The sequence below is a fragment of the Varroa destructor genome, unplaced genomic scaffold (assembly GCF_002443255.2).
Source record: "Varroa destructor unplaced genomic scaffold, Vdes_3.0 BEIS01000002.1, whole genome shotgun sequence".
Classification (NCBI taxonomy): Eukaryota; Metazoa; Arthropoda; class Arachnida; order Mesostigmata; family Varroidae; genus Varroa; species Varroa destructor.
Window position 1 is genome coordinate 53,722,694 of NW_019211455.1, and position 25,749 is coordinate 53,748,442.

At 43.1% G+C, this 25,749-nt stretch overlaps 1 long non-coding RNA gene across 7 annotated transcripts in view; it reads left to right on the forward strand.

The window, feature by feature from the left end:
• LOC147758002 (uncharacterized) overlaps positions 1 to 25,749 on the forward strand; it is an 89,635-nt gene that overhangs the window by 13,119 nt on the left and 50,767 nt on the right. Inside the window, exon 2 of one of the 7 annotated variants that reach the window (XR_015322569.1) lies at positions 253 to 2,667. The exons of the other annotated variants lie outside the window; for them this stretch is intronic. This is a non-coding gene — a long non-coding RNA (uncharacterized LOC147758002). Of the gene's footprint in view, positions 1 to 252; positions 2,668 to 25,749 lie in introns of those variants that run through there. 7 annotated transcript variants of the gene reach the window in all.

Sequence of the window (25,749 nt, forward strand, 5' to 3'; positions counted from 1 at the left end):
GTTAAGCACTTTTATGCGTACCTGTACTCTAACTGTAATTGTAGGGATAACAACTCATCCCGCTAGAATTGAGTCTCGCTTGATATACCTGAGGATTTTTCTAAAAAAAACCTATGAAGCGGTCTTGCACCGATATTTTTTCATTTGCTATTAGTAGCTTTTCTTCTTTCATTATTCTGTCCTATATATTTTATTATATATATATCCTAATTACTAATTTTTTGTGACGTATTTTGCTAACGCCGGGACAAGGACTAGCTTGGCAGCATGCAGTGGTTACCATGGCAACGTAACCCTTAGGAAGATGCCAATTACGCCGTCCTCTGGAGGCAGGTACTGCTCGAACAGCTGGTCTTGGAGGAGTGAGGAGTAGAGGAAACCCATCGCTTGAGGTCAACCTCAATAGGACGACAATGCAATCAAAACATATTCATCTGTAAGCAGCCAAAAGGAAAAACGGCAGCAGATACATATGTTATTGTCTAATAGCCACATCTGGTACCGCATGGCGGCACGAGTGGCGAATCGACGACAACGAAACGCCAAGTGGGCGTCAGTGAGGTTACGGTGAAAAAGCCCTTGCAACCAGCACGATCGCCTTGGACAGCCGCCGATACTCAATCATTTCAACACGTGCTATCTTCATGCCTTTGCCCAGACCATTAGGTCAAAACTCATACAACATATTGCATGTCCGTCGAGAGCACGGCCAACGATAAGTAATCGGCAAAAAACAATCAACCTTCAAAGACACAGATGACATCGTAATATCAAACCGTCGGTTATATCGTAAAACTATAAAAAATACGAGTATTGAGCGGTAGAAAAACAATAGCTATTTCATAGGTTTTCCTTTTTCAGGATCGATCCCACCACTGGGTGTTACGCGGCGTCGATGGCAATGTTCAGTGCAAATTCGGTGTGATTTGTATACCATTCTGTTGGGCCGATGTGTTCGCTGTCAAGCAATTAATTACTTGATTCTAAAATAATTTTCTCCGCTGTTTTTTTGTCGTTTTTCATTTTTTTACTGTCGTACGAGGAGTTTGCCAGCGTTCATCACAGCAAAAAAAAAAAAAACACAGTGCCAACAGTAGTTCATCCGGTGAAACCAAAATGACGGGATTTATTCGCGTGAGTAGATTTATGACTTAATGCCTGCTGATTTTGGGGCCGATTCCCTAAAAAGATGCAATGATGGCCATAACGTGACGGTGAAAGTTATGAAAGAGGAATACGTCGTGTGATGACGGCAGCGAAACAAACGTGTAGAGGCGGCAAAATATCTGGAGAAGGGTCTGCGTCACTACTGCCAATATGGACATTCAAAAAGTGGGAAATTTTGTCAGGAAACAATTTTTAAGGATACTCGGCATTCATATGCAAGGTTGTGCGAAAGAATGATAACGTGGATGAAAACTTTCCGATATTGGAAGTTATACCTATGAATGTTAAAGGATGAGTTAAGGAATATATATATTTATATAATAAACATTGCTATTTTTTTTTTTGGAAAGAGGCACGCCTTCCTCAAGCATCTGTAAGCTCTATTTTTCCTAAGCTCTTTGTACACAGTCAATTACATGTTAGACGCTTCATAAAATTGTAGTTTTTTTCTAGTTACCGCACGTATTTGGACAAAGCAACTGCAACCTTTTTTTAACACACCTGCCCGTTTTCAGCTAAGAAGTTCTACAGGTTTTTTTAGCGCACCACCCCTTATTGCGATCGTGACTCGTGCATCATGCTTCAAAGGGCTTCATTCGAAATGTTTCTAATGAAATACAGAAAACTTGCAAAACGCTCAACAAGCCGTAAGCCCGCTAGCGATCGACCTATTTGAATGTATGGTCTTTTAACTAACTAAATCCTTAAGGCCGCTCAAATGTATTCCACGCGCTTAGGTTCTTTATCGTTCTGTCACAATCACCCGAATTCTATACATGGCACTACTCGTCCTAGAGACTGTTCTCCTGGAACTACTATGCATAGGCTAAAACTAAGTTACTGTCTAGTTTTTGAATCGCGGTTAAGACTTAAAAATAACTTAGTGTAGTATTACGGCGATAGCAGAAGGTATCAGAAACAGCACTATGCTGCTCTTGGCTTAACTCAGATCGCCCAACCTATCAGTTGACGGATATGATCGTCTTATCGACTGAGCAAAATCCAGGCTCGCAAACACGAAAAAAGCGAACGAAAAGAAAGCATCTATCAAAATTGCTAATTTTTGTCGGATCAGATAGACGTCTGCTATTTTTGCTACTCTCGATATATCTAACTGTGGAGACGCTTACAGATATCCTAGTTGTACAAAGCGTCTCGAAAATTGAGGTAAAGTAGCTCATAAAAAATTAACCGCGGCTTACCACAGTGCAGACGCGACAATTAATGAAAACCATAGTAAGACGACCACTGGAATTACAGCAAACAACTGATACCAATAGCTTTCTTTTAGGCTATGCCTTTCTGCAAAAAAAAATATTTCGGAATAATGCTGTAACATGCGTTTCTGTCAAATATAATAATGAAACCAATGTTTGTTCTTTTCTTTGTCCACCTGTTCCTAAGGCTAGTCATACGGATAGCAAGCACTGACTGTTCAGTGCCAGTGGCATTAATTAAGCCTTTAATTATCCTAAATATTATCTGATGTATTGTTCTGAAATTGTAAGCTAATGTTATCTTCCTAGAACTACTCACGCCAGCGCCCATTAAGTAATTTCGCGTTTTTCATATCTTTGGTTCCGATCTCTGCTCTCAAGGTGAGCCCGCTTTCAGATTCGGGACCCCTATTTTCGACATGATCACAGCCTGATTTAGGAAAACTTCGGTTGCGGAAGCTGTGGCAACCCCATCATAAGTGCCAACAGAAATACGTCTATGCAAGCTATGCTCTTTCTCTCTCCATATACGGAGGAAGACAGCTCCAGGCACACATTCCCCTCGGATCAAACTTCAGGGTCCTCTCAGGATCGTTGCTTGTCCGGATGAAAAACTTTCACCGTGCAAATTAGCTTCGAAGCCCCTGAAACGGACTCATAAGATCCTTCCGGTTCCGAACTCATATGATGTTAACGTCCTTTTGGGTCACTGTGTCGACATTTTATAACCTTTTATTTGTCCAGCCCGTTTCGGCAAACATCGGGCATGTTTTGATCATAATTGCCACTTCTGCTGATGTGCTCAGGATGCCTTCAAGCTACTGGCGGCACTACAACCGGGGCCTCTGCTCGCGGCATCCGAAAAGATCTGCCTGAATACATATGCCACCCAACAGAAATACCTGGAACAGCAGGAAACTACTTTCATAGGGAAAATCGAGTGACAGCCCCCATAAGCCTACATCGTGTCCCATCACTTCGTTAGTGCTCTTCGACCGTTTCGAAAAAATTTAGTCGTACCGTGCCTCAGAGAACTCACCGTTCGACGACAAACCAACAACGGATGAACATGAATGGGTGAGCTAAAATTTCTCCGTTTTGAAAGTGACTCGGGCGCCCGAGAGCTTACGCTTAAGGAAGGTAGCGAGATCAAGCAGGATTCGGAACGACCACCTTAAAGTTGCCGCAGAACTAGCGCCGTTCGATGGCTTTGTTCAACGAATGGCTTCGTTCCAAACTACTTCCTACTCACTGGGCGAGACACAACGCTTCTCGTTATTGCAAAAGGCAAAGGAAATCCTAGCCGACCCGAAGTCGTAGCGCGGGTTTACAGAAAAAGGAATTTGTAATAAAATTCTCTTGTATCTGCTAGCCAGCAGAGTAAACGTGTACCTGAAGAGTGAAAGTGCGATACCCAAGAAGCAACACGGATTCAGGAGGGAGCATTCGACCGAAACGGCATGCTAGATCCTATTTGCAGATATCAGGCGATCCTTAAGTAGCTTTCGGCGTGCATCAATTCAGCCACAAGCTGAACTCTTTCATTTAGTTCCTGTTAAGGTTGGGTTCTTATATTTGCAGTGGCTACTGCGCGGAGTGCAGGCCTAAGCTTCAAGCAGTTAGATAGCCAACTAGTTAAGCGGGTAGCAAGACAATTGCTCTAAACGATCTAGGCAAAATGGGGTTTGAAATCAAGCTGCCGCAGCAATCAGCTAACCCGGTTGCGCGTTCCGGCCCTACAATTATTGATACCGTTACCTTTCGTACAGGTGTTCCTATGACGTAGACACTGAGAGCCGTATGCCGGATTTTACTTTACCAGCCGCAGTTAACCGAAACGATACTTCTGGAGAAAAAAGACCCATCCCTGTTTCGGCTTTGTCTACGGCGCGCTTTTGGCATTAGCGAATGCAACACAAAGAACAAGAACAGTCTACTAACTAGAGTAGTCTTCTATGACCAGTAGCTACCTCAAATGCCAGAAGTGATGTTTCTAGCTTGGCCGTCTTGACCGTTCTGGCAGCACCGGACTGCTGCGTAACCGCTGCCTGCCGAGACAACCTAACTTACCAAGTTCCTACTGTAACCATTGCTGCAGCCGCTGAGTGGTGCTACCCTTTCCTCCCACGCTATGCTTTCGGCTTCGAAAGCCCCGAATCGCTCCCTGCTTGGCTGGTTCCTTGTGCACCGCCCGTTTTTCTATATTTTATCAATAGGCACCGGGCCAGCTGCGCGCCCAGCTAGTGGGATTTCATTCCCCGATAGTTCGGAATGATCGTGGTGAGTTCCTGAGCAGTTCGGAACGAACCTGTGATTGCTTCTACAAATGTCCGCGGCGGCTCTATGTGTGGCTGACACGTCTGGATTTATTTTGCCCTCACTCACTATTACTTCAACTTATTCGAAGCACTGCTAGTTTTATGGCTAATTTAACAATCGCCCGCCATGTTGCTGTTGCGTCGAGCAGCGGCTACGTCAGCAGCAAAGAAACGTCCGCAACAGCAACTCCAGTCGAAGTTTTCCTGCCGTAGTTTGCCGTTGTGTGACCATGTGCCGTCTACAGCGGCAGCACCAAAGACGCGCCATTTATCCATTCGCTGGATTGCAGCTGCTACGCGAGAAAGTCGGAAAATTCTCAAAGCGACTGGCAGAATTGGCTGTCTTTGCCGACCAGGCCCTCCAAAGACGGACAGTCGACGCTGCGCAGTGGCTCGTGATCGTTGCGGCGTCCGAAGCTGTTGTGCCTATTGTTGTAGCTGACCAAACGCGGTTCGTCGAATACTTCGAGCGAGGAAAGCAACACGAATTAAACGAAACGTTGTGTTGAACAGATAACCGGGGTCTTGTGGTCCCGCCATACAATAGCAGATGTGCAGCAGCTAGAATAGACGATTGGAAGAAGAGTGCTAGTTGGCAGGTTGTCACAGACAAGCATAGTTAAAGGACAGAGCAACGCGCGGCTCGAGAAGGCGTAACAAACACAGCAGAATCTCCCAGACCCTAAGAAATCCAACGACGAACGACCACGATCATGATAATAAAAACAGCAATTTCGTATATACCGTTAGTTCGAAACCTCGTTGAAAGTAAGCTGCGAAGGTTGCAGAAGTAACATATCGATGTACTTTCAGGATTTTCCAATCAGACATACGTATGTTTGTTGTCCTCTTAATCAGCACTTTTACTTCGGCTAGTTTGCTTGGATTAAATATACATCATCTTCAGACGCCCTGAAACATTAACAGAGCATTCTGATCTGCACCGTGACAGTTCCGAGTTGCGTACGTACATTAGTATTTTTAAGCTAGAACACTTGACAGAGTTGTCTTTCGGTCGAAAGATAGCTCGCCTTTTTCTGATCATAACTGTATTTTAATAGAGCTTAACGGGCGACACGGGTGTTAACTACCCGCTCCATCTGATATCTCAGTGCCTTAGACTTTCTTGTACGGCACTCCGACTTGGATGGCGTAGCCCATAACTTTAAACAGCGAGCTACTACTATCAGAAAGCCGGCTCCGGCTTAAATCCACGTAGCTCAGTCTCATCTACGTAACTCAACTTCATCAACATTCACCCCCCCCCCCCCTGGTGCTACGATCGACCAATCACTACCTCTCTGGTTTTCCTTCAACTTTTCCGTGGACACACAGAAGTATAAGTGCGGGACCGCCCGCGCTAATCTTGTCTGTTGCTTAGCTAAAACACGTTGCCACAGTAAAAAACGCTGGTAGCCAATAACGCAGATGGCGTTGCCCATCGCTCGGAAACGAAAACTGCTTTTTTCCCAATGCCGAAACCGGGACCGATGCCCCATAGATCTTCAGTACGTTGGCGCTAGCTATGCTGATGGCATTGCGTGTATAGTATTATACATCCATGTCATTGAGCTAAAATACGCAACAAAAGCCTGGTGTGGTCTAGTCGATTCCATAGTGGCAATTTGCCGTCGTACATATGTCTACAAACGCAAGTATATGATACGAACTTATGACCATCAAAGTCAGGACCACCAAAGATTGAAGAAGGCGGTACTTTCAGCAGCAGTAACAACGGCCGTTGATGAATCAGACTTGAATAACGTTTTCGAAGCATAAAAACTGGAATTTCTTTTACTTTTGCCTCGCTTTTGGCCCATCAAAATCTCATTCTGTTTGTTCAATGCGACTTTGGTCGACTCGGCATAGGAACAGCGTAAGAAGCGAAAGAGGTTATGAAGACGACCAATGCACAGAAGTTGAAAAGAAAAGAAGATAATCTTGCCTTTCGGCCCGCATTCCAAACACTGTGCAAAAAAGAAAATACTGATACAATGACAATCTGCTGCTACCATTAAAAAAAAATGATAAGATAACAGCGCCGCACTTAGCAGTAAGAGAAATAGACATTGAGAAGATCAGTGTACTTTGCATACTAATCTACTTAGCTGAATGGGCAGATTTTCGAAGCCCCACTACTTATTTGCCCTTCAACCTGTACCTATTCAGTCAAATACTGCAGTATATAATCAAGCATCGAACCCGCACCTACATTTCCGCCATTCGACGTTTCACGGTACCGTATGGATAAGAAACGGGAACAAATGATGAAAATTACAAATTCTTAGATATTCATTAGGTAAACCTACGCACTTATGGGTCACAGTTAAAAAATCAAGCTTTTCTGAGTAAATAATAGCCGCTTGGTCCGAACCAGTTCGGAAGACTTTCGCCATCAGCCACGAAGCATCGTCGATCGTACAGCTGAGTCAGATACCACTGATTTAGCAGAAAAGTACCTTAGCGGAGTTAATTACCAACGAGCCAATTCTATATCGGCATATCAGTTTCGTTTAGCAGTTTTATCTATCACTGACTTCCTACAGTTGTTACTGCTGCTATAGTAACTGTGATGTTGTTGCATTTTTAGACTGCTAGCGCCACATGCGCGCGCGCATCATCACAAATAGGTAAAACTTGCGCAGCCGCGACGTTTGAATTTCGTAAGCGATGCAGCTTCACGATGCGATGTCAACGCGTTAAGCCGATTCGAGTCTTTCCGGGTTTCGGAAAACCTGGATGCATCCATTTATACGAACATCTATATGCATATACGAGCCATATATGTACCACATGTTGCCACGATGGCTATAGCTGTCAATATGATTCGAAGAGCCGCCTGAGCCGCACATCAGCAAGCGGATGGTCAATGTACGTATGTTGTATTGTAGTCCCATGTACAGTTTCAGTGCGGTGTTTTGTCTGTCAGAGGTAGTTGTGTGTACAGCCAGCTTGTCATAGATGGCGCACATTGAAACATTAGATGACACGTCTTGGCTAGTTCAGCTTAGCGGAAACGTCACGCTGCCACCGTCTGTGCCGTTCTTAGTTTTAGTTCGACAGCCGCCGAATGACCGAGCCCGTCGATGCGACGTAAGCAATACAGGATATAAAAACAAGTGGTACATAGCGACGTTCAGCGGTTTCCAGCATTTGAGGCGGCGGCGGCGACGACCGTATGCGAATGTTGCGTGGGTGTCAGTGGCGGAGAGTGTGTACTTCGACTGAGCAACACCGAAAAACGGACACCAAATGGCCAAGCGGCAGAAATGTCGAATAGTCGTCGTGGTGCCGAAAAAACGACGCCAGAAGTAGCAGCTGGTTCACATCTGCCTTGGCGGACGTAAACGTCGTTGCGGTTCCTCGTTTCCGATTTGATTCCACTAGAAGAGGCTTGCATGACATGGCAATAGTAAAAATGGTTATAATAGTAATGATAGCAACAAGCGGCGAAAACGCACGCGAGCATGAGTAGAACTACTTGTAGCATTTCTTGCAGTCTATTGGTGCTAGCAGCTAACGAGCAGTGCAGGAGATATATGGGACAGCTAAAAAAACAGAGAAACCCTATCAAGTTATGATCGTGAGCTATAGATCGATCTTGAAAACAATCTTTTGTAGCGTTTTTGTTGAAAATTTTTACAGGGTCAGAAAAGACAGAACTGTATCACCAACGAATGGCATTAGCAGTGCTATACATTTGCCAATTGGGAGTGGCCAGCTAACTCAGTTAGCTGATAATGAGAGCAGGTTGGAAGTAATGTCTTGTGTAATCAGAGTGAAGTGTTATTAAGAACGGACATAGGCTCGAACAACACAAAACAAATCTCTCATCGCAACCCGCGCATGCTTCGGACGCAAGCAAAACGAAACATAAAAAGGAGCTTTCGAAACACAAATTTGCAAACAAAAAAAACTCAGCAAAACGCTTGATATTTTTAGCCAGCTAAAAAAAATGGAAAAAAAATGATATACAAGTATGAAAAAGCGAAAGCGTTTCTAAGGGTACAAAAGAAAAAAGAAAAACAAAAATCAATGAGGGAACCTTAGGTCGTATAATCAATTCCTTTTTTTTTAGTAATTGAACTGATCATTACTGTGGCTTGCTGAAATGGACCAGATTTTCCACAGTCTTGAAAAAAAAAACCCTGATATTTTAGCGTACCTAACCTACCGTAGACTGTACTATCACTATAACAATTATCATTCAAGTGTGATAATTGTTATTAAAAATACAAGTTATTTGTACAGCTTGTAATTATGTATCTTACGAAAATAAAAACTGCTCCCTGTTAATACCCAGGCATCGGTCTTTCATTCTCCCATCGCGGTATCTGCTTTTCTAGAAAAATCGATAATTTCACCATCCATCGTAGGTCAACTGTGCACCAGATCTGCGGCCATTTTTGAACATCCTTACGAACAGACAAAAATTGCCTACGCCGCCGGACCTTTGCCTGAGATCGCTTTTTCTCGCCAGTGCCAACACTTTAAGGAAACAGGCCGAATGGTTATCTGGTAGGTCTCCTGCTGAGATTCATATCGATTGGCCACTGCACTTTACTAAGTAGACACGAACCAAAGCAAACGCTAAAGAAGAAAATCACAATGATGGAGCTGCCAGCAGCACGAACGGCAATTTGGACAATAATACCAGCTGCCACATAGGCAGCACCAGTCGGTCCTTTTATGACTTGTTTGCCATTAACCGAGTCCTGTTCGAGGCTGCTAGCCGGCGGGATGCGCTCGAGACGTAAGGCAAAAGACAATGACTTGCGACTTTTCATCACAGTTAGAATGTTACCCGTGCAAAATGCCTCTATACGATTATGATTTTTCATTTCTTGTTTCACTAGCGAACGATCGATGATAGTTAGGTGTCTGGCGTAGCCAAATTTCACCCTACCATTAGAAGCGCTGTCGTCGTAACGTAGCGACCTTCCTGTTCATCCCGGAAAGTCCTATATGCCAATATGAAAACAGCTACCAAAAAAAGTCCATACGGTGTAGTTTCAGTTTCATAAGACAAAATGACTAAAATTCCATGCTAAAGGAAAAGTACCAAACGAATAGAAAAAATCGATTTGTCCTAGCCGTGCCGGTCATGACGCCCTTCATCCTCCAGTCGACCCGATCTTTGTTCAGCGTCTCCAATAAGCAAACTGCAATATTGTCCTTACGATTTCACGACGTTCATAGTCGATCCTCAGTTGTCTATTCGTTGGCATAATGCCGGTTGGCGGACCAATTCCATTCGGCCATATTCAGTCGGCGGGTCCAAGCCCATTTTTGTAGCCAGCGTTGATGATTAGTCGTAGACACAAACCGTGTCTAGCACTACGTACAGGTGTATGGTATGAACTTTAGATACGAAACTGCGCATAAGAAGCCTGCGTGTAACGGCGGCGTTGGCAGCTGGAGCAATGGGCTCATTAGCGATATTTGCAAACAGGTGTAGCACGTACGCGAGCCATAAGTTCTATAAGTTTCTATAAGAGTTCTCATAAGTTTAGTGCTATATGAGTTGTGCATAGAAACGCTGCTCACTGCCATTTATGTTCGGTACACTTTTAGTTAACGACACTCCATTTCTGCTTGCTGTCTACGCTTAGGGGTGAGCAACGCGGAATAGAATCACAGATATCAGACGATTCGGTTTGTCTTCAAGCCATTGTACTTTTATAGGTGGTTCATTATAGCTGATAACTTTTGGTGTTAAGCTACTTCCAGCAAAATCAGCAGCCCGCAAGAAGATATAACTGATAAGGATAAATTATCACTACGTGAATATCATTAATAATCATTGAATTCAAACAAAGATCATTATTTTCTCAGGTTTAGAGCATCTAGCAAGCTGATTTTGATCATTGAACAAGCACAAAGGCACATATTCGTTGATACCTGCCATTTAGTTGTCCATTTTTTTCTATTAGCATAATTTACATAGACGGGTGCTGTTGTTCACTGCGTGAGTTTCTATGAACGCGGTATCGATAGACATACCCTAACAGCACGGCACCAAAGAAATAAATTACCTGTCACCATGATAATCCAATGAAACAGCTAAAAATCATGCTTATATTGCTTAAAGAAAAAAGTTTACTAGGTTATGTCACACGCCTAGGACGTACCTTGAACTCGACCGCGGAACAATACATGGCGTGACGGTCGGGTAGCATTTCTTTCGCTATAATTTACCAACGTAGATTGCAATGGAAAATCATTTGGCCCATTCTGTCATATTGAGATGTCAGAACCTGCTTCCGATCAACAGATTCGCCCGGATAATAAGATAGCAAGACACGCCAATTTGCCTCCTACCACCGCTTCATTGTGTTCACAATAAAGAAACACGAAAATTTGGCCTAGCGTTGAAAAAGCCAACTATATATCATTTCGATCATTTCCTCCATTCTCGTTCTTTCTTTTCCCAAATACGTGAGCACTTCTAGTATCTGATGAATTTCTGGCGATTCAAATAGTTCGTCTGGTAGAAACCAGAGAAACGGCTTAGAATAAGTTTCTAGGGAGCCCACGTCAATACTGATTAGACCTGGACGCAACTTAATTATATAAAATCGATCTAGACAAATAGGCTGTTGAACAGAAACCCTAAAATTCGAAATAGGTTGCCCTTCTCACATACAGATATAGAAAAGTCCACATCGAGTGTAGTAAGCACGCTTTTCAATATAATTAAGCCTATAAATGGTTATCCTTAATTAAAGCAGGTTTGATAAATTCTACCTCGTGAAACGCGGCAGAAGTTATGGCTCAACACAATATTTTATATCTATTCCACTGGTAACAATCTACGATCAGAACCAGTCAATCCTTAGCAGCGTTTGTAAGGCGCTGACTATACGTAAATGTTAATAGTACCTACCTTATCGACCATCGTAGTAGTAGTAGTAGTAGTAAGCCAAATAACTAAATAAATGAGAAATTATATAGATTTCATTTTTGGTACTATGTATAGATGGTACTAACCTCGACCTGTTTATTATTCGTAAGTAGCTAACTCTGAACCTAAACGGATCGCGCACCGCAGTCAGAATATACGATATGCCTATGAAGTACGCTTTTACATCTCGCTTGGAAGGGTTTATATGGTAATTCAAAGTTTAGACTTGAGGAATTACGAAAATAAGATACATGTCAGTTACTATATTGATTATTATATCTATTATATACAACGGGGAACATGACATCAGTTCATATACATAAAAGCGTCACGTACTTCAGAGTAAAATGTCCCTCATGTAATGTCTTGAGAATGTTTATTTATACGGGTAGGCCACATATAGAAGTACGGGACTAAAGTGCAGCTTTTCAAAGGATGCTGTCTAAACCGAGAGACCACGCGGAGAATTCCCTATTTAAGATTTCATAATCATTCGACTTTGTAAATAGCTGGGAGAGTAAATTTAGCAAATTTCATACATTTTCTCTCGGTGCTGAGAGTTTGGAGGTTGTGTTTATCAGTAACTGTACAGCACTTCTTTTAACCATCTCATAAACATACGGGTAATACCATCATATCATGACAGGAACAAGCAACAAAAACACTTAACGGCAAACTTCAACTATTTAAGTGTACCCGTCCTGAACTAGCTAGTAACTAAGTAGGTAACTAACTAACCGTGGCAGATTCCCCTTGCAAGACATATGAGAGCCCTAAGTTACGATAAGACATTCATATTCACAATGGTTCTGGCCTAGCTAGTAGCGCAATAGAATGCATGCGTACACGTTTGCGGAAGTTAACAGGTTTTACGGCAAGTAGCAACCTAACTCCGTTGCCACATGGAAAAACCAACGCATAGCTATAATATGTTTGTTGATTACCGTTTGTTGTGTACGACATCTTGTATTTAGTGATAACTTAAAGGGGAAATACGGTCGGCTAGACCGGCGGGCTTGCCACGACCAGAGATCTGATTGTTTCAGCGGTTACTGGCACTTAGATATCGCTAGCAAACGATTTTTTTGCTTCTTACCTTTACCTTTTGTACCTTACCCTTGTTTCTTACCGTAGCCTGGGACAAATAGGCAAAATAGTTGGGCACTACAATCAAGTCTCAGCCGCTACAAGAGGCTTCCGAGAAGCACTCGGTATTTGTTCCAAGGCACTGTTTATTACGTAATTCCTGACTACATAGTTGTGCTTGCTTGACTTCGCCGCTAGCCATCCAACGTATCTGCCGCTTAATTCATATCAAATCAAGTGTTTATCTATCGTATATTCTGGAAAGATTCTATATCTTCTTCACACACCCATTACATGATGATCATTATATATTCATGTGTTACGCCCGTTTGTTATCGAATAATTAACACTCTTAATAGACTAATAACTCTTTCTCATCGGCTAAGTATAGCAATGCTCGTATTATATATTGCTACAATTTTTAGAAGCATCCTTTGCTTTTTCTATATGCTATCGGTCACGTACTACCAACACCGTGTACTAGCGGGCAAAGCTTCGCAATTCGTTATACAATTCTGCTGTCCCTTCTGTCCACTTACCAGCCCCCTAGCACCACCTATGTACTTCGTTTAGTCACTCTAGCTGACTAGCCGACCACAACAAAAACAGGAAAGGAGAAAAGTGCGCCTATCGACTGTCTACTTTCGTTTCTCGCGTTATATCTGCCTATTTGTTGCATCTCATCCTTCTGTCTGAAGTTCATCACTAACGTGGTCACCATTATGTTCACGCAGGCGCCCTTTGTTGTCCTACCCGGTACCAGCGAAAGAAACCGACAAAAAAAATGCATACACAGCAATGCCCCCCTGCATTTGCCTAGATCCATCGCCGCTGTCGGCTGGATCAAGAACACGCTATGCCGTTCCGGTCTCATTTGTCAGCGTAACCTTGACAAAACTGGTTCATTGGTTTTGCGATGCCAGCAGAAGCACTGCTCGCGTTTACAGAGTGGCTTGTTGTGGCTCTGTGTGCCGTTGAGGGCCGCGTATCCTCACATCGCTGAAAATACAGAACAGTTGTGTTTGGGCGTTCAAGTTGCCCACTGTTGCTGCCACTGACGCGATCGATTTGGCCGTTGAAAAACCGAAAGGCCGAAACGATCGCTGCAATCGAATCAAAGCCGTGTTTTTCCCTCGCTAATGGTGCCGCTACTTCTATGCATTTTGCCCCACACCGGAGCCCTTTTCCATCAACCGCCTGAGTCCCGCTTCCTGCTCGAAACGTTTCTTCTGGCATATTTATAAGGCAGGGCAACAACTATTCAGAGAAAAAGACGAACGAGGAATAGCTCTCCAGATCCTCTCATGGTGCCACTTCAGATGATGACGGCGCTGATGCTGGTAGTTCGCGCCACTGGTCGATTGAAGTCGACTGAAGCGAAATGTGCTTTGATCCGAAGCTAGCTCCGCTATTACATGCGAATGGTATATTATAGTATAACACGTTGTGGATGTTTACCTGATATTCCAGCCCCTGTGCTTGTCCCGAGAGGACCTACTATCCTTAGATGTCTGCTTGCAACAGAAACAGGAACGCAGAGAAGGGCTCCGCCAAATTGCCGCAAAGCAAATTTACATTGGGCTGCGATTTTCTACAATAACCGATAGAAACAGAAACAACTTATTTTTCCTTCGCTCAATCACTATTTATATAGAAATACTTTTGAGGTAAAGGCTTGTTAGGTAGAGAGCATTTGCCAGCGATGTGGTCTCAATTCGATGGGGTGGAAATCATCCGAAAGCCTGTGGGTAGCGTTGTAGAGCAACACATTGTTATCTGACATAAGGGTCAGCCAGAAATAGACGATTAGATAAAATAGAACGATTTCTAAGAGAGCTTTCGTATGTTTGATTAAAGCAGAATATCCGTTGCAGGCGATCCTTTCTTCCGCTGACTGTTATAGAACGCATCAAAGACCATAGGCCATTTTTACACAGAGTCTACATGAAAATAATATTTATTTGAAGGATGGAAACATTAAATTTTCACCTACGCCCATGTTCGTACGCCATCTTCAAGACTATTTTTCTTCCCATACCTTAGCACTCCATAGACATATATGATGTTGTACATTTGGTTTTCTCCTATTTTATTTGGATATGTCCTCTTCGATAGTAGCGTTTGTTACTACGCATTTGTTCGATCTCGCTAGACTCTTTGATCTCGTCCCATACATCGGGGCTTCGTCGCCAACGTATTTTATCCATTTACATAGATACGATGTTTGTCACTATAGGTAATCTGTACGTATCGACAGGGATTGCGAATATCACCATGTTTATATACGTAGCGAGGGTGATTCGAGTTGCCGTTGCGGATTTTTCTCCTTTCCTTTCGTGTTCGTTCTTTTTTTCAGCGCGTCAGTGGTTCATTTATGCGTCTCCCTGATTTGCGTCTGTAGACGGTCTGTAGAACTGCCAGATCAATGCAGAGATCTTGCTCCCAATGTTCAGTGTCGCTTCAACAAGATTTGGTTTAAGCGACAACAGAGGATCGCCAGCGATGGTCAAATGCCTCGTATGTGTATCTAAAATTGTACAGAAAAGTGTGACCAATCGGTGACGATAAAACATCTGTATCGCCTCATACCTGAACGCGTTTTTATTTTATGGGACGAATCTAGCGTTAGTGCGAGCAACGAATGTTCGATCGATCAATGAGGTTAAACTCGATATATCATCAGGGTGGAAAGCGAAAGGCATCTTTGCCCCTGCGCAGACTCACACTGCGTGCTTCGCGAACTGAGAAGCTTATCATCGGTTCAATAGATAACGCATCGTTTTTCATTTCACTCATATATATATATATAGGCCCAAGCAATTTTTAAATTCTCGCTTTGCTTGAGACGTGATACAACTTAATACCTCTCAGTTCCCATCTTCATTGGTACCAGCATTGACGCAGTCATCATTGCGGTTATCAGCACCCATTACAAGTAGACCTCGTTTCATTCTGATGTTTCCCTATTTATTTAGAATTTCTGATAATATTTCGCCATGCAGCTTTGTCTAGTTGCTGCCAGCTTGATTTCGTCTATAAGAGGTCGAATTTTTTGAGTATTGGCAGTCGCTTTCTCGGTAGAGTTATTTTTTCGTGGGTGTCAACACCGGTGACGTGTCGATTCTTCGTTGACTTATACTGTCAAATCGCTAGCGATACCCTTGACCAGTTGCGGAACGTCCTCGCCGGCCGCATTCGCTGTAATTGCAGCTCGAGACGTTGGCCGTTACCGTGCTTCAAGGCGGTAGCGCTCCGAGCAACCCCGTAGATTTAATTATCATGCCATGATAACGGCGTAGAGTTGAAGACTTCCTACTTGTATGGGCATTTTCTAAAAACAGCAAACGTCTCTAGAAGACTTATTCATTCGTCGGTGCTAAAGAATAGGCGCGTCTACCAATATCAATCGACGGTACTGAACTGTGCCACTGCACTGTCTGCGAAATGCTGATATTTGCAAGCTCATAAATTGATAATACTAATTTTCTACTCAATTCATTACTAGCAAACCTAGTGGACGACGATAGCATATTAGGGCGGGGGGCGAACTTCGTTTGGCCTCTTTTTTTGCTTTCATCACGTCACGTATTTGTTTTCATCGCGCATTTACGCCGTCCCATCGAAGTACTTTGCGTGAAGCACATTTACCATCCCAATAAAGTACGCTATGAGGCGTTGAGGTGTTTTTCGAATGTTGCATGATATATCCAGATCATCATCAGAACAATGGCGTGCTCATCTCATCGAGCGAGCCGTTGTTCAATCGTTATTTCACGTCGCATCGCCGACGCTATTACGGGTTTAGTCTATGCCCGGCGCCGGCCACAGGAAAATGGCAAGGCCCATTCATAGCAACAATAAAACGTTAACTTTTCAAGCGCTAGTCTAGAATATAACGTTGCCTGCCATAGCAGCAGCGGCGCCAGCTATGTCGACGGTAGGGTGTGAGCGGTGACTCGTATCGACAACGGACGCGAACGACTGACAGGCGTTTGGACATCATACGCGCAAGTAAACATGACGACAACATGATTGGCCAGTGGGGCGGCCGCCCTATACTGTGGTGGTCGACGACGGTCACACTGGCCATTTGCCCCACGTTCGATCCCGCTGGAATCTAACGGTAATTATTCGGCTTTCCGCCCAGCTTGTCGTGTGGGCTTAGTCAAGCTATCGGTGAGTGGGGCTTCACTTGAGCGTTCATTGTCGTCATCGGCGGCGGTACAGTAAAATGAAATAGTAGAGCGCCGATAATACGAATAATAATAACAACAGGAATAAAATAATGTCCCTACTAACAAAAATATTAGGACTATACAAAAAAAATTATACTTTGTTTAACCACGCATGTGGCGTAATCTATGTCGCTGTCAAAGCTTAGATTATATAAAATAAAATGATGACTACTAATGGTAGCAACAAATGTTCAGAATATAGTACGGTATAGTTTTAGGGCAGCAGGACGCGTGCGTTGATGCTATTGCCAAGGTGGTCATGGCAGGCATGAGGCTGATGGTCACCATTGGCAAATGGCTAAGAATTATTATAGCCGCCATCGTAGTGATGCTTGGCAGCCTCTGTGCTATAGCCCCACAGATTTGTTCACTTATTTCAACAGTTTTTGTGCTGTTCTTATTAATATATTTCGTTATGTTAATTTTATAGAAAAACCTCGAGCAGCGCGCTCTGTTGAGCGGCTTTTTGCCTTGCCTTTCATTAGCGGTCAGCTCAGTGAAGCTGGTATGAGACGAAGAGGGTGGAGCATTCGCGAACAGAGGCGAAGTCAGACCTGACCTTCTGCGGACAGGAGCGCTTACCATTCCCCAAGGGATTGTCAGTCGCCCTGCAACAAAAGTCGAAGCAACACCTTCTGTCACCGCGTACTCAGATCGGAGAATGGGGCAGCTGACGCGCGGTAGCTTCTGGCATCTGGCAATGCAGCAACAATCACGGGACGGCGACCAGATCAAGCAACGCTTGCCGTTCGCACCCGAGCCCAGACGGACTGTAAACAAAAACTGCACGAACTATTTAGAACTACTAATACCGATAACTAGACTTGCCCACAAGGACAAATGAAGAGAGCGACACTACCAATAGTAAAAGCTGTACATAACAACGCAAAGGGCGCTAATAGTCGCAGAAGTTATATCAGCATACGTAAATAGCTACCGGGTTCGTTTCACACGTAGATCAAATATTATTGAAGAAGGCCAGCAGCAAGGAAGTGTAGAGATACAAGATTTGTTCGGTGTTCTAGAACCAACTATTGGGCTATGAACACGAGAAGGGTTAACTATTTTAGCCAGTCAAGAAACTGCCGGGGTTGACGACCAAGCCTCGGGGAAAAACCTTGTCATACTGTACTAATAACGCTATTTTTTTCTGAGAAAAAACCTCCGTCTGTAGAGTAATTCTAGAATCTGTCTTATGAAACGACACAGCGGCACCGGCAACGAAAGATTTAGTCATATAGTGGCAGTCCAGTACGTATTAATGTGCAACAGATAAATGTTCCCAGCTTAGCGCCCGATGCTCCTGCTGCTAAGCGGAGTGTACCCCCGTCTGCTTACAAACTTAGACATCCCCTAACGTGTCGATACGTTTACTAAGTAGACTGATTATCACTAGACTATTGTGCAGACGACGGTAGTGTGATTGTATGCTACATGATATAGAGTTGGGGAAATATAATACAAGGTTGTACATTGCTGTAAAATCGGCATCGTCCGATTCCGTATAATGATTCGATCATGACTAATGTTAGCTTTGAGATTTTATAGAGCATGCAATATATTAATGTAAATAGCATAAATCCTAAAAACCTATGCGAAATTGACGTTTTTCCACGCAGGTTCTTTTTGCTAGAAGCACGCAATATAACCAAATACAAAGTGTACGACACGAACCGCCTTTACAGGTAATAGACGGATAGAACCTACTAAAAGATGATCCGGCCCTTTTAGGTGCCGTCTTGTTGTTCTCCTACCGGCGATAACAACAATATATAGCTTCCTTCATTCATCAACGTAGGCAATAACATGAAGTTCTACTAATTTCAATGACGATCTCGCGGGTTTCGATGATATCGACAAGGATGTCATTACATGGCAGATCGCCATAGGCTAGCGATTCAGTCGCGTGAAAATCGAGCTTGAATCGAAGTACTATAGCATAGTATGTGCCGACGCAACGATTGGAACCAATAATGGGCTTTAGGCTGGTTGTAAGCACGACCGTCGGCCTTGCTACCCGCAGTGCATCGGCTACCATTCATTAGACCGCAATATTTCCTAAGGTTGCACATCGTTCAACAGTGAACTATTTGTCGCCCTAGCGATTACGGCGAAGGATGGCAGCGTACTTGTCACACTGAAATCTGTTGTATTGCGTCGCTATGTGTGTGTGTGTTTTAAGTAGATTTTGATTTTTTCTTATATATTTTTTATCACTGATGCTGTTTGGCAATCACCTCAGACGTCACATGTTGCTATACCTTACAAAGGAAACAGACGACACTGCCATTATACATCAACGTCTAATTGTTAGGCTCTCTACGTATAATATACGTATGTTTGAAAGACGACCGAACATATCGGCCGCCGATCCGATACGCCAGCCACAGCAAGACATATTGTTACCCCCTCTCGATTGTGATCATTGTCACGGCGACAGCATTAAACATCATCCGTTTGGCAGTCCTACTTGAACGACCAAGGAAATTTGTCTACAACAAGTATCGTCCTACAGGAACGAGGTGCTCCTGCTCCTGCTGATGCCACCGGGGTTAAAATGTGTTGGATGGCTTTTTGCTTTTTCTTCTCCTTATATGGCCGTCACATTTTTTGTCACTAGCTACTAAATTACAGGAAGAAAAGAAATATTTAGATACAATTTATCTAACTGAGAGAGAGAGAGAGAGTTACGCGAGCGAGGACCAGGTCAAAAGATTCAACGACTTCTGGCCGTATAGCAGTTGAAAACGTGCTTACATGACACGCCATACGCGTAGAGGTACGAATTACATATATAAGCTAGATCCTGTATTACATTTCTCCCGGTCTGCTCGACTCTCGCCGGCTCGACGCGGTTCTTGTCGCAGATCTTGTAGGGGCATTGACAAGAAGAGGCAAACACAGCTGCGAGATAGATGCCGTAGAATCGTACTCTACGTCCACACGTATACAAGTGACGCCAGTCACTTACGGGCATGCCACTGCAGTATGACACCATATAGACGAATACTTTAACGAAGGCCTTCGTCGCTCCAACTAGCATTGCCACCCCCTTGCGATCGTCTCACACGCGCAAAAACATGTTGCTACAGGTACGGGATGAATGTCAGTTTATTTCGATGAGCGCGCGAGCGTAAATTACACGTTAATATGAACATTTACATAAACACATCAAAACGTAAGGTTAGCATATGTTCATGGAACGCTCCTCATGCGAATGGCGGACACGATCGATATTGCACGTACCGTATTCGGTGACGGCTGTAGGTAATAGATAGTACCTATTTATAAAACGCAGCGAACGTGTTGGGTCGCTTCAGTCAGATGAATGTGATCGAAGCATCACCGTGCTGCTAAATGATGTGATGAAAAAAAAAAAAAGCAAAAAACATAAAGTACTAGAATTCAGAAAGAGGGGCAAATAGTTTAGATTTATAAATCGATTTGGAACTGTGTTCGATCCCATACAATGCAATTGACTGACAATGGTTTATTTTTAAGGGAATTGTAAATCTTCAGTGACGACACCATTGTAGCGGTAGGGCTTATTAGCGGTAGGGTCAGGTTTGAGTCCGTTACACGTAGGACGTCGTCTAGCTTCGATATAAACCTCATCGCCACATCACTTATATGGCTTCCTGGTAACCTGGTTATCTCAGTTGCGAATATAACTTTCTTATGACTATTCAACTAAAAATATATCGTAATCTCTAACATAATTACATAATCGTCAGTACATATTCTAAAAATATCTATAAAAAAATCGCCTGTGTCTTGTATGGGATGTCGCTCTTCATCCTTCAATTGCTACCTCATATTAAGCACAAAGTACTACGTTATGATAGATGGTAAACATTAGCTGTTACTGCAAATAGTGAACATGTACTTATGGACTTGTTGTTTCCAAGTGATCGAAATGGCCGTAACGTCAAAGCATGTAAGCCATTGATCGTAACTAAACCTAGAAGGCGTCCTACACTGGACGGAGCAGGCGAAAATTGAAAAAAAATCAAAAAATGCATACGAAATAAACGAAAAACTCTATCGGGAAGATTTTCATACGCCAATATAATAATACAAAGAAGACAAACCAGTTGAGTTTTATGTATATATATATATATATATATCAATAGAATAACGGTAAATGTACATTTACCCACATCATACTAGTTCAGATAAATTGCTTTCTTCAGAGCAGATATAAAGGCCGCACATTGCCTTTAACTAGGGTTCATCTAAGCAGTGGGTGCCCGTCGACTGCTTAGGCGGTCTTCAGCTGCTTCATTTATGTGACAATGGCACCAGTCGTAAAATTTCAAATCTTTATACACCTTCCCCCAATTGGATGAGACGAGCTATTGCAAACATTTCGAATTTACGTTTGAATCGAATGTAATAATAAAACAAATACAATTGTATCAATAAAAAATGAAGCCATAATAACAAGCGTTACGTGAAGGATGTGAGACTTCGATAGCAAATGTAACTTTGATAGCATCGCACCAACGCGTTTACAGTTAGATGAGGCTTGTTTCTAACTGTCGCTGCTCCTTCTGTGCCAGCTACTGATGAAATCGCTGGGCTCAGTAGAACGATCAGCAGCTTCTTCTTTTTCTTGCCATTTAACCACCCCATCCTCCCGGTCTTGCGAACCCCCTTTTCAAATATAGGCGAGCTAAGCGAAATTCGACTTCCAACAAAACTATGGTAATAGCTCATCAAACTAGTACGTAGCATAAGCGCTTAGCGGAGTCTTGGTGAATCGCGGTCGCGATCGACGCTAAAATGCCTCGTTCCACCGTGAGAGGTCATCGGATCGGTTAATGGATAGATATCTAACTGAGACTGTTGAGCTGATGCTTTACCAGTTGTAATATCCTATAGCCACAATTGGTTAACATAGCGAGAAGTGAGACAGGCGAAAAGTCCACTATCATGCCCCTACTGGATCGGTAGCGACAAAGATTGAAGTTGTTCAAAGAACTAGACTTTGGTTTAATTTGAGAGCTGGACGGTGAACGCGCCAGCGTGGTCCCTCAGCTCGCCCTAACGGTAGGCGACAGTCTTCAGACGTCCGTGGACTGAGGACACCTCCGAGCTGCTCTATTGATTGCTATTATAGTAGAACTTGTCCTAATGGTAGGAATAATTATATGTCTGTATAAACAGTCAAATATTTTGCTAAAAGGACACATCGGAACGAAGACGTTCAAACGACTTCACTGAATGGACGGCACTGTCAGGTCTCGCGGGCATAGCGACCCGACAGAATAGTAAAATGTAAGTACTGGCCGTATTTTGTGTTTGATGGCAAACGTATGTGTATCGAAATACACGACAGCTGAAAAAGAAACACTCAAGTTGATTTTTAGTGATAGGGAAAATTATGGATGGTTCATCATACGTGAAAGGGGCATTTAGTGGTGAATATTGGGTTTAGAATGCCTATACGTGGACAAACCAAGGGCATGATGGTCAACAGCACTCCGATAGCGGTTTAAAGTTCGTGTGGGAACTGGGTTAAAGACTGCCAGCAAAAATCAATCCCTATCTTAAGTGTTAGTATTGCACTGTAAAAATAACATAACTAGACATCTGTTTTACTTATGTGAAGATCATATTAAACGCACCGCGGCCGCTAAACGGAAGAAAGGTTTTCCAGTAATCGAAGAAGAAAGTAATTCCAGTAACAAACAAAAGGGGCGCAAAGTTTGTAAAAATCTTTTTACAATATTTCACAGATCTAGCTCGCAAACAATCTCCGCTCTGAACTGGAATACTGTTTCGTTTCAGCTGCCAGTCAACCTAATCCATAGAAAAAATGCGTGCCACAGGCCAAACAAAAACTCTCTACGTGAACCCTGTTGGTGTATGTGCCGAGCCTGAAAGGTCATCAACTGCGGTAGGGCGTAAAAGCAAGTGGCGCAATGATCGTCTGAACGAAATATAGGTGTAGGCGTGTCTTCAGCGTATCGTCACAAGACCAGCCACCTCCGGGTCTTAATCGAAGAAAATGACGTTAGATTGCCTGCGTATTGCCTCACCACGGCGGTTCGTTGAGAGTGGATCCAGAATGTTTCTTTGGCGCGGCCAAAATGTTTACGCTGGCAGCGGCAGCGTCAAGGAAAATGACAAACGACGCCCCTGGGAAGCTTGTCGCGTAGCTCTTCATCGCTGAATGAACACGAGAGGAAATCAGTCGTTAGCCATCACTGTCAAAGATACGTTGAATTGTGCTGTTAACGTATTCAAATCATTGTGATCGGTCTCACAGTCAGTAATAAGTAACTGTCATGAGGTGGCATCGATAGGCGTTCACTAGCTCGGCGATCAGTGAACGTTTTTAAATAGTAACGAGTTTAGTAATTATAAACACTCTACAGTGAAGTTGAATAGTAACATTTTTTTCAGTAGTTACCAACCCTAAGCAAGACGCAATACAACTGGAAATAATGACTTTCTTTTTTTATTCAAAATTATCTGAAGAGCATTACGTAAGAATGATCCTACATTGAAGATGTCAATTCTTGTTACTTCGCTGATCGTTATCGTCGTCATTACCGTCAAACACTTGCAACTGGCCAGCGGTATCGAACCTCGGTTTGAAGCCGTGCGCTTAAACTAGAAGGTCTGAAACGTTGAGACTGATCTTTCCTCCTCTAACATATCACCTCTGAAAGATACACTATTCTTAATCTAAATACAATTTATTTAGGTTACTTACACGCTATATATACACACACACAGGGTGTTTGTAGTAGCGTTACTTATACCTACATCGCAAGAGTTGTTCTTTTCAGAGACGGCGATATGGAAGGACACTGCCGCTGTAAACAGGCCGTCTGCGAATGCGCATATATTTATGTATGTATTATATTGGTCAAATGAAGATGCGTTTATTTGGCAGATGGGTTATGTTAGAATGAAACGTTTGCCCCGTTGTCGAAGTCGACCTTTGAGTGCTCTCTTGTATCCGTGTAGTCGTCCCTTGCGGCACAAAATACTTCGACACATATATATACACACGGTACTTTGATGTCTTCACAGCAATACAGTGCTATCGGTACGCTATAGATGTAACCATTTCTGACAGACACGAAACTCTACCTATGACTCTGAGTGGATATTGGCTGAAACAATACTTAGATTGAGGCACTATTATTATAATCATCTATGTCAAGGATCACTGTTGTTACTACACGATGAGGGTCTACGTCAACTTTTTTCCCTACCCTACACACAATTCAGCCCCGGCTCGCTGGTATGATTGGTTCTATGATTGTACAGCCTTTGTCGAAGCTTTTCTTCAACGAGAGTCTGAATCAATGTTTAGCTTAGTAATCAACACCTTCACGATTCGTTACCTATCAACAACGCCCTTTTGTGTGCGGTTAGTTTCCGCGACTGCCGTTTGCTCCAGTGTTAAAATCATTCTACTGAACATCGAGTAGCTCGGCAATTCATGAGTGAAATAGGGACCTGTTCGCGGCCTACAATTACGATGCGGTCCGATTAGGCGTAACGATCTTCTATCTACAACAATTTACAGTGAAGCATTGAAATAACCTGATGGAATAGGATGGAATGAATTAGTGTCATCTACATCAATAGGGCAGTTGAAAAGAGAGATGCATGTTGCAAAGAAAAATAACGTCAACTATGTACAGGGATGGCTTGGTGTACCCGTAGGGTTTATGGAAAAAGTCAAGTACACTTTTTGGCCACAGGTTCCAAAAGCACCGTTTTACTATGTGTATATTTCGAGTTGCTTAATAACGATCTACAAGAGCAAAATATTAGGCAGGGTACGTCTTACACCGTCTAGCTATCTAGCCACGCTAGGATTCGATGTTTATTTTTGTTGTTAGAGAAATTTTCTGATGTCGAGAGAGTGTACCATGAACCTCGGTACCTTGTCTCAATGTGCCAATCGAAAACGCTCGGCCTCGTTTTGCGATGTCAGGATGACACTGTGGTACTGCGTTTGCTCCACGCCTATGATTAATGATTATCGATCGATCTTTGTAAAAGAAAAGACAATCAGGGTAATCAAGGGTTAAGCAGAAACGCGCTGTCTCCCGCTACGTTGCAGCCCTAGTCGATATTGATCGAATTCGAACGACACACTGCCACCAGTGTGGATCAATATGGTAATATATAATACTGAGACTATTAGTACGGATTTTCTCAGTTCTACAAACTAAGAGCCAAGACCTAGAGAAGTTAGCATTGATCTTATCCAGAAACAGGCTTTCCGAGAGATATTCTCTCAGTAAGCTCAGCTATTTGATCGTCACTACATAAATAATAGTAATAACAACAGCTTTAACTGTATCGGTGAAAAGCACCGGTAAATATTTCTCATTGGTTTAGGTTTGGTAAGATATGTCGACGTGGAAGTTGGGAAATGCAATGGAAAAATTAAGCAGGTGTACTGATGCCTCGGGTTGACGATAATGGCTCGATTGGGGAGCGGCTTAAGAAACTTAGGTAAAGTTTCAACGATAGGCTAATAACCCGTAAAATTCAAAGGTTAACATGCATAGGTAGAGTACCATTTTTTGCGTTTATACTCCAAGGTTCTAGGGAAGCAGTTGCAGCAAGCAACTAATCAGGCGATGAAAGGGAGACCAATGTTACTGAGGAGGCTTTTCCAACATGGCATCAGGCTTAGTGGCACACTTCAGTGAGAGAGTATGGTAACTGTAGACGAATGTCAGGACAGCCCTTCAGTTTTAATTAAGCAACAAAGGACGTGGTCGACCACCGAATCAGATTAACTACATCAATGCAAGATTAAACAATTGCACAATGCCGTCCTA